Raw genomic sequence first — 6,404 nt, forward strand, 5'->3', positions numbered from 1 at the left:
CCAGGAGCAGCCACCCTCCTCCGTAAATAACGCCACCGACAAAAGCTTCTATACCAAACAAAACATGGTAAGCCGTTTATGTCCTGTAGGAGCAATGTGGTCCATTCCATTGTCATGTGGCAAAATGCTACACCAGTCAAACTGGTCGCTATATGAACGTTCACTTAATGAAGCATAAGGCAATTATCGCAGCAATATCCTGGCCCTGATGGGGCTGGGACAGATAGGTCACCGCCGCTTGCGGCGGAGGCTAGCCTGCCACCGAATTTTTATCTGTTGTAGGCCGTCATTGCACCCGCCACCGCTTCGGTGGTGGACGACGGCTGTTGCGGTGCGCGTCTTTCTCTCCCTCTGCCTTTTCTTTCTTCTCTATTTTCTATTCTGTTCGCACGAGGCAGCGGAGGTGGCTCAGCTACAGAGCCAGTAGCAGGCCCGTGCATTTTCTTTTCCTTTTCCTACAGCCACAGCAACAATAGCAGCAATATCGAGATCTGAAGACTTGGTGGCACTATGCCACCAAGCGAGGAAGCAGGCGTCACCGCCGCGCGAGCGAGGAAGCAGACGACGCCGCCGCACGTGCCACAGCATCTAGCGGCGAAAAAGGTACTCATGAGCAAAGAAAATTGTTCGGCAGTTGTTAACAGGAAGTTTCCAAGAATATTTCAGTCTATTATTCACTAGTTTGCATTACTATGTAATTATTAGATTTATTTCGTGCTTAACACCACTACGGTACAAGTATTTGGTACCAGAAAAAGCCACATGCTTGTGGGATACACGCCTACGCTGACGTCAAATTGACGTTCTCTTGAAAGAGAACGGTTCTCGAAAGGAACCTCCGCGGCCCCTGGTTGGTTGTGAGCGGTTCCCAGGAGCACTTTTGAAAAGTATTTCTAAATTACAGTCCCTGCAGGGTTTTAAAATTGAAAACGAATACACACAAAGGCCACCTCCATGGATATTTTGCATAAGAATATTATCATAAATATTGTTTAAGCTTTCCTTTAAGACTACTTATATTCTGCGAATGCGAAATTGTTGAAGGAATGTTTTGGTCCCGTCAACTATTTGAGGGACGGGTAAGGGTTTACCTGAAAGCTTTCTGGATGAACATCCAGTTTTTTCAGGGTGACGGCTCGTACAAACGCTAAACTTCGGGACTGATCCTAAACTTAAGAGATGACCCAAGTTGAACTTTAAAATATTCGGGACAAGCCCCCAGATTTTGCTACATGGCCCGAACCAAGCTGACCTTTTATGATAAAACCTAGAGATTTGAATGAAGCAATCGTCTGGTATGGTTGCGAATACATTTATTTTCATTTATTTTACCCTCAAGGCCCGAGGACATTGAAGAGGGGAGTGGTAGTATACAGTAGTTATGTACAGGGTATTTCAATCCTAATCACGATTTTAGCTAATGCGGAACAAAAACGCTGATGATCGATGATGGAGGCACTAGTTCCGGGAAGGTGGCTCCAGCCCTTTGCTGTTCGTGGAAGGAAAGACTACTGCACGTTTAGTTTTAAAGAAAGGAATACCGATTTTATGCGAATGATTAACTCGTGATAGCTTACAAGAGCACAGAAGCACTGAAAACAGAATGTGGACAAAATAGGCGCTCACTTCAACTTCCTAACTCAAAGAAGGAAAAGTACGCATAAAGAACAAAATAGAGAAAAAAAGACAGGAAAAACGCATATAAGCATTCCAAAAAAAATAAGAATGGATAAAAATTAAAATTAAAAACAGACATCAAATGAAAAACAAAAAGAACATCTAAAAGCGAAACGGCATACACAGCACGAGCTATGTTCGCACATCCAGCGCGAAAGCACTCATGTATCCACCAGAAAACACTCTGCACAGCGGAAAACCAATCTGCACTTGAATTTATTCCTGGAGTTAAAGGGTCCATAAAAAGCTATTTACTAAAATTATAACACGCGCACTAGCAAAAGCTTTCCCATCAATCTCCTACGCAACGCCAAAAAAAAAAGCTATCTTTATTAGCACCGAATATACGGGTGATCGAAAATTGCGCTTCTCCTCTCCCCCCTCAAATCAACCCACGCTGGCGCGCAAGAAAAAATAAAACAAGTCGCGACGGACGTCCCGCCCACGTAACTTGGGAGCGTCCAATGAGTGGGGGCGCCTAGCAAGCCCCGATGACGTCAATGGAGAGGTCTTCGTGCGGGGATGTGTCGCCCCAATCGGTTGCGAGTGGCTGCCATGAGCACATTTTTAAAATTATTTGTAAATTATTGGCTCCACGCGAAACGTTAAATATTGACTCGAATATTCACAAAGACCTCCTCTATAAATTTCTTGCATTAGAATTTTACCCGCAAGTAGCATTTCAGGGGCCCTTTAAGGAGCTGATGCGAGCGCCTGTTGTGCCCCCACCCTTACTGTTGTCAGTGTGTCTGTGCGCTCTTGAAAGCTATGTATTCTTACCAACTTGCCAATATTTGCGATAGCTATACAATATAGGACATCCAAAATTTTCAGGTCGTACGAGGTGTCCTTCCGAATTTGGCGCCTGCTCCCGATTGGTCCCCGTGGAGATAATGCCACAGTCCTGCTTGGCCATTCTGAGGTTCTGGGTGCCAATTTCTCCTGCACACCGCCACCGCCGCGACTTTCTGGCAATTAGTCATATAGTGCTTCCGCATTAAATGTTGGTGCAGAGCTCGGCTTTGTAATTGTGCGTCGAACTCGCGCATGATACAAGGATATAATATGGCGGCTGTGGCTGCAGAATGCGGTCGGCTATCTGAGGGGTAAGGATGGTCTCGGTTCTAGATCTATGTTAAAAGGTCGACGTAGGCATGCAGTATACACAGATGTTTGTTGGGTCAATCGCAGAGCAGCATACATACAGGAGCAAGCAGTGTGTGACGCAGCCGAAGCGTTTTTGCAAACGACTCGCCTCCTTTCGCGCACTCTTGCTTGCATGGCACACGTCAACGAAGCCAGATATACGTGGGAGAACCTAGGTAATTAATACAATCATGCAAACGTGAGAAAATATTGGTTGAGACTGTTGTCGCACGCTCGAAGTAGCTCAAGTGACGTACGAAAGCAGTTTTATACACAGTTGAACAATCACAGTGCCTCTTGGGCACTGCAGGCATATACGATACTTGAAAACTCTAGGATTGGTAAAGCGCGCGCCTAAAATTAATCCAGATAAGCGTGGTCGCCTCTAGCGTCTCAATAGAAATATAGGTGCCGGGCCGGAGCTAGAGGGAAATGAAAAGGCAGTGTAGCAAAGCTTCGCGGCAACATATGTCGAAAAAAATTTTGGCTTACCTGTCTCCTTAGGCTGCGCTTCCACGGCACCTTGGCCTCTTCTTCTTCGCCGCCTACTCGATAAACGCGCGAGATGCGGTGATGTCTGCCGCAATACGGAGGCTTAATAAAACTTAAAATGGCGAGTTAGTGGAGTCAAAAAGCTAGTGTTAAGGTTACGGCGATTGGACAAAAGCCATGCAATTTATTTCCAGGCCCTCCATTTAGGGTCTCCAATACCGGCTTTCGATAAACAGTCTCGACGCATAGAATTAATCTTGCAAAAGCGACATTTTCTGCCCTTGAACGAAAAAATATTGATCGGAAAGCAGACATCAAGAAACCTGCATAACCATGCAGTGGTGTTTTTGCATGAATGCTTCCCTCTTGCGCCCCGCGGAAGCCTTCGCGCTTCGTTTGCGCGATGGTCGGAGATGCGGATGGTTCTCGTTAGCACAGGTAAATAAACCGTTGTTATTTTTATTTATTTATTTAGTGATACTGCAATCCCAGTGTTGGGATTTTAGCAGGGTGGGAATACAAACTAAGCAGTTTAAAAAAACAGGCAAAAATAAACAATAATTACAGTGCAAGTTTAAGCTCTTCTGAACAATTAGGAATAAAACCAAACATATACAACAAAGCAGTGAAATAACAAAAGCAATAAAAAGAAACTAGGTGATACGTTGCGAGAACAACGTCAGTGATGGCTGCAGCACTTCATTGGTAGTGAGGTGTTTCAAATCGGAAATAGTTCGTGAAAGGAATGAGTATTTAAAGCAGTTATTTCGAACGCGAAAAGGAGTTAAAGTTAGCTGGCGTCGTTGTCGGGTTGCGTTGCGCTAGCCGATTTTTCTTTGCTGCACCATCTAGTACAGGCTCCTCGATAAGTCTGTAGAGTGATATTGCGACGACCTTTCTCAACAAAACAAACATCTCAGCGATGTCCCGAGTGAGACCAAGTCTGTAGTTCAGTATCCGCCCTTTGCGTACAACTTAATAGCCTTTCTTGAGGAAAAAATTAAGGACACACTTGTGGAGACTCCAAACACACACACACACACACACACACACACACACACACACACACACACACACACACACACACACACACACACACACACACACACACACACACACACACACACACACACACACACACACACACACACACACACACACACACACACACACACACACACACAACGCGGTTAAAGGAGAACGTGTCTTGGATGCATGGCTGATAAGACTTAGCAAATAAAAAGTTTGGAATGCGTCGCGACACTTCATTTTTTCTCTACAAAGCCAATGTGAGACCGATACTTTAATTTGGTTGTACTTTGTACAAACTTCACCCTTTATTGTGATTGGAAAGGCATGTTCTACGTCTCTGTCTTGGTCTACCGATATTTGTTTGAAACGCTCTGCTTTATGTGAAAGCCCGTGTCTCCGACTTAAAATCCCGCTTACAACTACTCACGGTGCCAACTTTCTTCAAGTCGCTGGACTCGATCTCTGAAGTCAATCTTCCGATTTTTGGATCCATCCGATCCTATTTTTATTGCGATAGCAATATGCGCCAGGTTTCGGCCGGTCGCGTCGTCCCGGGTAGGGCCACGTTTGACGTTGAACAGCCGCGAAGACGAAGAAGTAGAAGAAGAGGACGATGAAGAGAAGAAGAGGAAGAAGAGGACGACGAAGAGAAGAAGAGGAAGAAGAAAAGAGGAACAAGAACGCTCGGCCACCATGAGCTATGCTTTCGGTCCACATTCGGTTCGGCAGCATTGAACCCTTCTCAATTATACGTGGGCTGGTATAGCTTACCCTCTTACACTGATAGGGCGTAATAGGGGAATAAGGCAAAAGAAGCTTCCGCCGTTGCTAACGCAATTCAACTATAGGCTTAACGAAAGTTAGACATTTTTTTTTAACCATCGGCCCCGCTGTAAACAGCCACAAATTAAAGTGAAGCAGAAACTTTTAGCACCGATTCGTGTCGACCTGAGTTTCTTTTTACAATAGCATAGGTTGATGACACGCTGGCCGCAGTGGACTTTCGCTATGAAAATTTTCTCTTTTTCAAACATTTTAAACAGTCTTCTCTCATACTGCCTAGACAATACCCCCATAACACTTGTCTCTACAGATGCTTCAGTTAGCTACGAAAAAGCTGCAGTTGGCATATTTTCGCAGGATTTGACATGGAGGTATTCCGTCCGCATATCAAATTATATATTCCTATATTCTCAGCAAAGTAGTTAGCCTTTTTTTTTTATTTGCTCTGCACAAAATTCCATACCATGCATCACAAGTTATCATCTTTGCTGATTGTTTATCAGTGGTATCTCGTTCGAAACATCACGAAATATTGTTTGAGTCGAATTACTGCGTTTTCTTTTTGTTCCGTACGTGCCCTGAAAGAAGTCTGTTTTGTCTGAGTCTCTGGTCATGCAGGTGTTCATTCAAATTGGGTGGCTGATTACTTAGCGAGATCTGGCCTTAATGCGTCTGAAATATGTCCCGTCCCTAATTTTAGCATATTGGCCATTTCTGTGTTCCAGCTGTTCCAGCGTATATCTACCAAGCTACGCGATTGTTTACTGAATACCACGGATTATCAGGGATTATGCACTTGTATGTTTGGAATGTCCGTTCATATAAAACAGGCAATGTGATGTATCAATGACGCTGTTGCGGTGCAGAATTCCGAACTTGAATTTATACTATGCAGATGTGCGTGGACAATGACAAACCTATGCGCATCATGTTGAGAAGTGGAATCCGTAGATCACTTTTTCCTCTCTTACTGGCGGTTCACACTTCAGAGGAGGACATACCTGGAGATTCCGCTCTCTAGGTTAGGACTCCCCTTGTCACTACCGTTTTTAATCGTTCAGGCATGCAAAAGCCAAGGGATTTGCGTTGGACACTATTTGTGGACTTATCCATGATTACAATATAGCAATAGGTAGATTAAATTTTAACCCTACTTTAAATTCTTCAAGGTTTTTCATTAAAATTATTATGATTGTTATTAAATTCTAGGGATAAATTTTGCTGGGACCGTAAAACGCACATCATAATTATCCTTGTCTACCGTGACGAAGATA

Source organism: Amblyomma maculatum, chromosome 8 (assembly GCF_055883805.1).
Source record: "Amblyomma maculatum isolate TAMU_Amacu chromosome 8, ASM5588380v1, whole genome shotgun sequence".
Lineage (NCBI taxonomy): Eukaryota > Metazoa > Arthropoda > Arachnida > Ixodida > Ixodidae > Amblyomma > Amblyomma maculatum.